General features: G+C 48.1%; 1 non-coding gene across 1 annotated transcript; it reads right to left on the bottom strand.

Moving 5' to 3' along the window:
- Window positions 1-5,755: 5,755 nt before the first annotated feature.
- Window positions 5,756-5,862, bottom strand: LOC119921473. The gene has a single exon (XR_005448511.1). It is a non-coding gene; the product is annotated as a U6 spliceosomal RNA (small nuclear RNA).
- Window positions 5,863-10,501: the final 4,639 nt, after the last annotated feature.

Raw genomic sequence — 10,501 nt, 5'->3', positions numbered from 1 at the left:
ACTCCACCCTCTTTACTCAGCTCAACTCACTCGCTCCCCTATCCCTTCGTTGCGCTCGCACAACTAACCCACAGCCCGGCATCACCTGCACAGTCCACCACCTTCGCTCTTGTGCAGGAACTGCAGAACGATGTGGGTGGAAATCTCAATATCAGGACGACTTTATCCACTTCAGGTTTATCCTTTCTTGCTTTAACTCCACCCTCACCTCTGTCCGGCAAAACTATTTCTCTTCCTTTATTGACACCCATGCCCATCACCCTCGTCAGCTCTTCCTGACATTTAACTCCCTCCTCAAGCCCCTGTCCCTCCCCCTCCCCCCCTCCCTCTCCCCAAATGATCTGGCCACCTACTTCATTAGGAAAATTAGCACCATCAGGTCTGAACTCCCGAAAATCACCCACTCCCTCCTCCATCCCCCTCCTCTCGACCCCATCTTCAACTTTTCCATCCTTCCCAGCAGTATTTCATAGGAGATCTCCTCCCTCCTCTCAAGACCCTCCCCCTTCACTTGCTCATCAGACTCCATTTTCTCCCACCTTATAAAAATTCTCACTCGTTCCCTGCTCTCCTCCTTAACTTCCATCTTCAACTGCTCACCCTCCAACAACTCCTTCCCCTCTGTGTTCAAACATGTCTAAGTCTCCCCCATCCTAGAAAACCCTCCCTTGACCTCACAGCCCCCTCCACTTATCGCCCCATCTCCCTCCTACACTTCCTTTCCTAACCCTGAAGCAAGTCGTCTTCCTCTCCCCCAACTCTCTCCTGGTGCCCCTCCAATCTGGCTTCTGCCCCCTACACTCCACTGAAACTGCCTTCTCGAAAATCGCCAGTGACCTCCTTCTTGCTAGATCAATCGGCTCTTACTGCATCCTAATCCTCGATCTCTCAGCTGCCTCTGACACTGTCCATCATCCCCTTCTCCTCAATACATCTTTGACACTGTCGACCATCCCCTTCTCCTCAACACATCTAACCCTGGCTTCACTGATTCTGTCCTCTCCTGGTTCTTCTCTTATCTCTCTGGCCGTTCATTTTCAGTCTCCTTCTGTAGGGGTTCCTCAAGGGTCAGTTCTTGGTCCGATTCTTTTCTCCGTCTACACTCACTCCCTTGGTGAACTCATTCACCCCCACGGCTTCAGCTATCATCTCTACGTGGATGATACCCCAATCTCTATCTTCTCCCATGTTCTCTCTTCCTCCCTCCAGGCTCGAATCTCCTCCTGCCTCCAGGGCATCTCTACTTGGATATCCTCCTGCAATCTCAAACTCAACATGTCCAAGACCGAGCTCCTTATCTTGCCTCCCAAATCCTGTCCTCTCCCTGAGTTTCCCGTCATTGTGGATGGCACAGCCACCCTTCCCATCTCACAAGCCTGCAACATTGGTGTCAACCTTGACTCCGCTTTCTCATTCACCCCACATATCCAATCCGTTACTAAATCCTGCTGGTGTCACCTTCACATCACCAAGATCCACCCTTTCCTCTCCATCCAAACCGCTACCACATTAGTACAGTCACTCATCCTATCCCGAGTGGATTACTGCATCAGCATCCTTTCTGTCCTCCCAACCTCCTGTCTCTCCCCATTTAAGTCTATACTTCACTCTGCTGCCCGGATAACCTTTCAACAGAAACATTCTGGTCATGTCACCCCCTTTTTCAAAAATAGGAAGTGGTTGCCTATCAGCGTCCTTATCAAACAAAAACTCCCCACTATTGGCTTCAAAACTGTCCATCGTGTTGCCCACTCCTACCTCATGTCTCTTCTCTCCTGCTACAGCCCAGCCCTTAAACTCCACTCCTCTGGTGATAACCTCCTAAGTGTGCCTTGTTATCGCCTTTCCCACCGTCAAACTCTGGCCCACATCCTACTTCTGACCTGGAATGTCCTACTTCCTTAAAACTGCCAAACAATCACACTTCCCCCTTCAAAGCCCTACTGACGGCTCACCTCCTCCAAGAGGCCTTCCCAGACTAAGCCCCTTTTTCCTCAGCTCCCCCTCCCCTCCCCAATTGCACCGACTCTCTCCCTTTTCTCTAACCCCCCTCCCTGCCCCACAGCACTTGTGTATATGTGTACAATATCTATAATTCCATTTATATTAATGCCTGTTCATTTGTTTTGATGTGTATATATCTATAATTCTATTTATTTATTTTGATGCTATTGATGCCTGTCTACTTGCTTTGTTTTGTTGTCTGTCTCCCCCCTTCTGGAGTGTGAGCCCGTTGTTGGGTAGGGATTGCCTCTATCTGTTGCCGAATTGTACTTTCCAAGCGCTTACTATAGTGCTCTGTACACAGTAAGCGCTTAATAAATACGATTGAATGAATGAATGAATAAGTGGATTTGCTCCCAAGTGGGAAGTGCTCGTAGGACTGGAAGCTAGGCACTTCGCCACGGGTGTGTAATGTATAAGTGAATTCCTCCCAAGTGGGAAACGTTCGTGGGTGGGAGCTAGCCTCCTCACCATATGAGAACAAACCATAAATGAATTCCTCCTAGGTGAGATCTGGGTGTATTGCCACGCGCAAGTAACACATAAGTATTTTCCTCCAGATAGGGAAGTTCAATTCACCGCGTTCAAAATAATCAAGCAATTCGATTCTCCTCGCTGAATACATATTGTATAAAACTCGGTATTTCTGTCCCTGGTGTCTCTCTCTCTCTCTCACGCCACACCGATTTCCAAAAGAACTCGTCCCCGGGCGACGGGCGACACAGTAGCACAATTTTAGATGGGTGAAGGAGGTGACCACGGTAGCAAGGCACGACATTAGAGGAAGTGGGTCCACATCTGTGGTGATGTGGGCACAGCACCAGTGGAGGGGTGTGTGTGTGGGGGGTTATAACAGGTGTAGTTATATATAAGGTGGAAAGCCTGGGTGTCTTAGATTCTGGAACCCTGGGTCCAGATTGAGGCCATACTCCAGAGGGATAGGTTGCATTTCAGTAAATCCTCTCTTGGCACCCCTAACTGCCCAAGTGTAGAGCAGGTCTGGATAGCAGCACCCTGGCTGATTTTCAAGCTAGTTTGGGGAAATTCTTTTTGTCACAGGATGGGGCTCTCTAACTGTTAAAGGAGAGGGTAAATTGAGGAATCAGAAGTTATAACAAACTCTGATGTTGGGCAATATTCTTGGGTGGTACAGGCAGTAGAGAGCCATGGCCCTGTATGAGGGACCCCGTTGGTCATTTCGTATTATGCCCTCTGAGCAACAGTTACTGGTCTAATGGGAAGGTTGTTTAAAAAGCCCATGAGTGCTTAGTACAAGCATTTAGTATCTGGCACACAGTAAGTACTCAATAAATATCATTGATGATGAGTCTATTCGTGACCCTGTGCTATCCGATCTACATATCTGGACATAAAAACATTTGTCATGTAATTTTATCACAACTCAGAGAAGTTTCGTGATTTCTAGAGAAAAGCTAAGAATATCAGTTCTTCCATTATAAGCTAACATTCTTTCTGCCTGGAGGTCGAACTGGAGACTAGAGTTTCAAATGAAAAGTACAACTTTGATTCTGTCCTTAAGAAACAAATCCAGGGACTCCCATTGGCTGCCTGTGCCTCCCAGCCACCATTCCTGAATCGCTCGTTTATAGTCTCTCCATCATCCCTCATCCTCCCTAAAATGTTTTTTGATTGCCAAAGCTTGATGAAGTGCTGACCTCACTTCATGAGGGCTCCAGGACTTTAGGTGTTTTCCCTGTGCATTAAACATGAAAGGGTAAAATGGACTTTTTTTTACAGACAGCACAGTTTTCAGCATGTCTGTCCACTGTATGGAAATATTAAATGGTATTTATGTTTAGCTCTTACTAAGTGCCAGACTCTGTACTAATTTGATATAAACTAATAAGGTTTGACTCCGTCCATGTACCACGTGGGGTTTGCAGTATTAATCCCATTTGAACAGATGAGGTAACTGAGGTACGGAAAATTGAAGTGATTTATCCAAGATCACACAGCAGACAAGTGGAGGAGCAGGGATTAAAATTGATGACCTTCTGACTTCCAGACCCATTCTCTATCCACTAGGAAATGCTGCTTCATGTTGTGCCCAGCCTAAGATTTATTCATTCAAGCAGTTGCATTTATTAAGAGCTTACTGTGCATGGCATAGTGTAATAAGCACCTGGGAAAGTACAATACTGCAATACAGAGTGGCAATCCTTGTTCACAATAAGCTCACAGTCTGGAATGGAGGGAAGCAGACATCAATAAATAAGATTATAGATTTATGCATACGTGCTGTGGGGCGGGGAAGGGGAGAAGAGCAAAGGGAGCAAGTTAAGGGGACGTAGAAGGGACTGGGAGATGAGGAAACGTGGGGCTTGGTTTTGAAAAGTCTCTTGGATGAGGAATGCCTTCAGTAAGGCATTACTAGGGAGAGTAATTGTCAGGCAGATTTGAGGAGGGAGGGTATTCCAGGCCAGAGGTAGGACATGGGCCAAGGATCAGCAGCGAGACAGGCAAAATCGAGACACAGTGAGCAGCCGAGGAGAAGAGTGTGCGGGCTGGGTTGTAGAAGGAGAGAAGCAGGTTCAGGTATGAGGACGTAAAAGAACTTTAAAGCCAATGGTGAGGAGTTTTTGTTTGGTAGGGAGGTGGGTAGGCAACCAGTGGAGATTTTTGAGGAGGGGGGTGACAGGTCCTCAACATTTCTGTAGAAACATGATCCGGGCAGCTCCCCGCTTCAGTCTAAATGTCACTCTGCTGCCCCGATTCTCTATCTATAGAAACGTTCTGGGCATGTCACCCCTCCCCTAAAAACTCTCCAGTGGTTGCCTATCAACCACCGAATTAAGCAAAAACTCCGCGCTACTGGATTTAAGCTCTCCATCACCTTGCCTGTTCTTAACTCACCTCCCTTCTCTCCTTCTCCATCCCAGCCGGCACACTCCGCTCTTCTGCTGCTAATCTTCTCACTGGGCCTCATTCTCGCCTGTCCCACCATCAACCCCTGGCCCACATCCTACCTCCGGCCTGGAATGTCCTCCCTCCTTCCTTCCTCAAATCTGCCAAACTAGGACATTTCCTACCTTCAAAGCCCTACTGAAAGCTCACCTCCTCCAGGAGGCCTTCCCAGACTAAGCCCCCTCTTTCCTCTGCTACTCCTCCCCTCTCCATCACCCGGACTTGCTCCCATTTCTCTACCCCACACCCTGTCCCACAGCACTTGTACATATTTGTAATTATAATTCTATCCATTTTTATTAATGATGTGTATATATCTATAATTCTATTTATTTATATTTATCCTACTGATGCCTGTTCTAAACTTTGAACCTATTGTTGGCAGGAATGGTCTCTGTTGCTCAATTGTATTCCCCAGCGCTTAGTACAGTGCTCTGCACACAGTAAGCACTCAATAAATGCGATTGAATGAACGAATGAATGAATGACTAGAGTACGGAAAGGCAGGAGGTTGGGAGGTCAGCAAAAAATGCATCATCACTACCATCTCCAGCCTCAGCATTTTTGCATTTCATCAGCGGTCTCCGTATGTAGATGGCAGCCTCGTCCAGCTGAGTCGCGTTTCGTTCCCGCCCGGGATGTGCTTGCTGAGCCTCAGTTTCCACAGGCAGCAGCCACTAACACAGGAATGTAAGTGTTTACATTGCCGAGGAGGAGTCAGGACGTAGGGCAGGGCTGATTTGGAATAAGGGCAGATTAAAGTGGAGTTCTGTCCCTTTCGGAGAAGAAGCCTGTCCCGATGAAAGCTCCTAAAAGGAGGGGGCAAAAAAATATGGAACACTTCACGAATTTGTATGTCACCCTTGCGCAGGGGCCATGCTAATCTTCCCTGGATCGTTCCAATTTTAGTATATGTGCTGCCGAGGCGAGCACATATCAAGTTTTCCTTAGCTAGATATTTATAGATCAGTCTCGCAATATCTATTAAGATTTTGGTAATTGTTATAAAATTTGCATCATTATAATTCCGAAGGAAGAAGAAAATCCGTACCATAAACACTTCCCTGTTTAGGGAATATCAAGCCACATGGAATAAAGAGAGTCAATAATTCATCTAGTGCGCAGAGCCGCAAGGGCCGCTGGAAGGTCCGTTTCGAGGCGCTGATTAACATATACAAATCACCCTCCTCCCTCCCCCTTAAGTCCGCAGCCGCCTGGCACAGGAGGGGGAGGGACGGAGGGAAGGTGCCTCAGTTCCGCCTTCTCCGCCAATAGGATTCGGGCCGTCGCCCCGCTGCGCGTCCCCGAGCGCAGAGGAGGAGCAGGCTCGGGCCGGGCGGATAGCGGGAAGGTTGGCATTTGGGGCGCGGCGCGGGGCTCCTCCCGCCCCCGGCTCCATCACGGTACGGCACCTCTGTGGTTCTGCTCGCTGCCCCTCTGTTTCCGCACTCTGTGGCCCACAGAGGCAGCCGGTCCACAGGAATGGGGCGGTTCGTCTTCATGGTTGTGCTAAGGGGAGAGTTGGAGAAAATGCCACAATCGGTGAAATTCACCCGTGCATTGTCTGGCTATAATAATAATAATAATAGACATGGGGCTTCTATTCTTAATTCCCATTTTACAGATGAGGTAACTGAGGCATAAAGAAATGAAGTGACTTGCCCTTGGTCACATAACAGACAAGTGGCATACCTGGTATTAGAACCCACGTATTCTGACTCGCAGGACCATGCTCTTTCCAAGTTGACCGTGTTTGCCAGCTGGCCAATAGTAGGGTTAAAGCTAAAATCTAGATTTCCTGAATCTTCTCAGGCAGGCTACGGTGACAGAAACAGCATTTAGTTTGGAAACTAACCTTTTTAAGCGTTTTTGCTCTTTCAGCCCCTATTTCTTGGGAAACAGAGATGAATCCACGAAGATAGGGTTAAAGTAGAGGGAAGCTGGAGGTCAGAGAGAGGAATGGGGCAAAGGGAGTCAGAATGACAACAGGTTGAGTTAAGTACTCTCCCTGTCAGCCACTGTTCCCTCAGCCTGCCTCCCCACAGGTTCTGGCCATAAGCTGATTGTTCATAGGGTTATGGACAGATGACCACTATTCCCAATTTAGGTTGGAGTGTTCTGATACTGTGAGGTTTTTCAAGGCATAAAAAAGGGAAGGAAAGATCATTTACGGGCCTCTCAAGCCAATGGGTAGGGTCCCATTGGGAGGGACCCTACCCTTCAACCACTCACTCTCCACTGGTTCCTTCCCCTCTGCCTTCAAACATGCCCATGTCTCTCCCATCCTAAAAAAACACTCTCTTGACCCCACCTCACCTTCTAGTTATCGTCCCATATCACTCCTACCATTCCTTTCCAAACTCCTTGAACAAGTTGTCTACACGCGCTGCCTAGAATTCCTCAACAACAACTCTCTCCTCGACCCCCTCCAGTCTGGCTTCCGTCCCCTTCATTCCACGGAAACTGCCCTCTCAAAGGTCACCAATGACCTCCTGCTTGCCAAATCCAATGGCTCATACTCTGTCCTAATCCTCCTCGACCTCTCAGCTGCCTTTGACACTGTGGACCACCCCCTTCTCCTCAACACGCTATCTGACCTTGGCTTCACAGACTCCGTCCTCTCCTGGTTCTCCTCTTATCTCTCAGGTCGTTCTTTCTCAGTCTCTTTTGCAGGCTTCTCCTCCCCCTCCCATCCTCTTACGGTGGGGGTTCCCCAAAGTTCAGTGCTTGGTCCCCTTCTGTTCTCAATCTACACGCACTCCCTTGGTGACCTCATTCGCTCCCACGGCTTCAACTATCATCTCTACGCTGATGACACCCAGATCTACATCTCTGCCCCTGCTCTCTCCCCCTCTCTCCAGGCTCGCATCTCCTCCTGCCTTCGGGACATCTCCATCTGGATGTCTGCCCAGCACCTAAAGCTCAACATGTCGAAGACTGAACTCCTTGTCTTCCCTCCCAAACCTTGTCCTCTCCCTGACTTTCCCATCTCTGTTGACGGCACTACCATCCTTCCTGTCTCACAAGCCCGCAACCTTGGTGTCATCCTCGACTCCGCTCTCTCATTCACCCCTCACATCCAAGCCGTCACCAAAACCTGCCGGTCTCAGCTCCGCAACATTGCCAAGATCCGCCCTTTCCTCTCCATCCAAACTGCTACCCTGCTCATTCAAGCTCTCATCCTATCCCGTCTGGACTACTGCACCAGCCTTCTCTCTGATCTCTCATCCTCGTGTCTCTCTCCACTTCAGTCCATACTTCATGCTGCTGCCCGGATTATCTTTGTCCAGAAACGCTCTGGGCATATTACTCCCCTCCTCAAAAATCTCCAATGGCTACCAATCAATCTGCGCATCAGGCAGGAACTCCTCACCCTAGGCTTCAAGGCTTTCCATCACCTCGCCCCCTCCTACCTCACCTCCCTTCTCTCCTTCCACTGCCCAGCCCGCACCCTCTGCTCCTCCGCCGCTAATCCCCTCACCGTACCTCGTTCTCGCCTGTCCCGCCATCGACCCCCAGCCCACGTCATCCCCCGGGCCTGGAATGCCCTCCCTCTGCCCCTCCGCCAAGCTAGCTCTCTTCCTCCCTTCAAGGCCCTACTGAGAGCTCACCTCCTCCAGGAGGCCTTCCCAGACTGAGCCCCTTCCTTCCTCTCCCCCTCGTCCCCCTCTCCATCCCCCCATCTTACCTCCTTCCCTTCCCCGCAGCACCTGTATATATGTATATATGGTTGTACATATTTATTACTCTATTTATTTATTTTACTTGTACGTATCTATCCTATTTATTTTATTTTGTTAGCATGTTTGGTTTTGTTCTCTGTCTCCCCCTTTTAGACTGTGAGCCCACTGTTGGGTAGGGACTGTCTCTATGTGTTGCCAATTTGTACTTCCCAAGCGCTTAGTACAGTGCTCTGCACATAGTAAGCGCTCAATAAATACGATTGATGACGATGATGATGATGATGAGGGAGGCTTCCACATTGCCAGGCTTGCCCTTCTCCACTTGAGGGAGTTTGGTTCCACCTTCCCTTCAAGCATCCAATAGAAAACCCAGAGCCCGCCAGTCTGGGGCCTTGCAGGTCCCCATCCTGCTCTGCCCTTCAAATACAGCTGAAGATTCAGAAACCTCCCAGTCCCCTTATTGATGTCACAATCCAGGATGGGCCAGATCATCTGGGGCAAATAAGACCATAGCTACAGCCCCGGGGATTGTGATGGTGCTGGGCTGGCTGCACAGGTCTGTCTCGGGCTATGCTTCCTCTGACACTGTCTCCAGTTGTGATGGAAGAGATAGTGGTGCAGAAAGCAGGTGTGTGTTTCCCTCACCCTAGTACCTTCCTTTTGACTTTTCCCCTTTATCTAAACTCTCCCTTTCTCTTTTGTTTGTCCCTCCCTCTCCTCTAGCTTCCTTTCCCGTTTCCCGTTTGTTCTCTCTTCCCTTGAACAGGCAAATTTGCCTTTTCAATCAATCAATCAATCAATTATATTTATTGAACACTAACTGTGTGCAGAGCAGTGTACTAAGTGCTTGGGAGAGTACAATATAATAGAGTTGGTAGATACATTCCCTGTCCACAGCAAGTTTTCAGTCCAGAAGAGACTGTAAGCTCGTGACATAAGTATCATCACCTTTGCTTCCCACTCATGTTTGTTCATCATGATAGAGCCACGGGTCACCTTTTAGGTGGTCAGTTTCAACTAGCAAAGTGGGACTCCTACTCAAGCTTCCAACTGAGATGGTCTTGGGAACGATAATGCAGGCTCATCCTTCACTAGACCTTAGCTTTGCACAAGTTCCCTAGGTTCTCAATTCAGTTTGTTGCTTTAAAAGTCAACCCCATCAATCAAATCCTCTTCCTTCATCTCCTCTCCCCCAAGTTCAACTCTCCCTATTTTGGGGCCAGCCTCCATTCATCATAAAGTTTCTGATCACCTTGCATTAAGGCTTACTTTGGATGGGTTTGAAGGACTCCCCAGGCATGGAGCTTATGCTTAACTTATTATTATTAAGTGTGTGTGTAGAGTGAGTGTCAGTGGGACTCTAGACACTAGTTGTCCTGTTGAAACTGTTCTTCAGACAATTACAGTTCAACCATTCCATGAGGCATTTTCCAAGTTAAGGGCTGCGGCCCTTAAGCTGATGGTCTCTCTCCTGTTCTCTGAATAAAATGAAACAAGGAGTGGAGAGATAGAAGGGACTTAGGTGATCTCTATGTAGGGTCCTCCAACACTCAGAACTCCATTACTGACTCCATATGTTAGTTTTGAAGACATAAGAAGGTAAATGGATTTTCTCTCAAATCTCGTGGTTAATCTATTGAATTAAAGATAAAAGAAAAGGTAGAGCATAAAAATATTTTTAAAATAGCATTTATTAAGCACTTACTATGTGCTAGACACTGTACTAAGTGCTAAGGTAGTTACAAAATAATCAGATTGGACACAGTCCCTGACTCACATAGTGTTCACAGTCGTAATCCAGATTTTACAGGTGAGGTTTGTGAGGCTCAAAGAAGCTATGTCAATAGGATCTATTGGATTTATTGAGTGCTTACTATATGCAGCATAGT

Source organism: Tachyglossus aculeatus (genome assembly GCF_015852505.1).
Source record: "Tachyglossus aculeatus isolate mTacAcu1 chromosome 12 unlocalized genomic scaffold, mTacAcu1.pri SUPER_6_unloc_2, whole genome shotgun sequence".
In the NCBI taxonomy this organism is placed as follows: domain Eukaryota; kingdom Metazoa; phylum Chordata; class Mammalia; order Monotremata; family Tachyglossidae; genus Tachyglossus; species Tachyglossus aculeatus.
The sequence above is the reverse complement of the archived record's forward strand: the minus strand, read 5'-3'. Positions and strand labels throughout refer to the sequence as shown.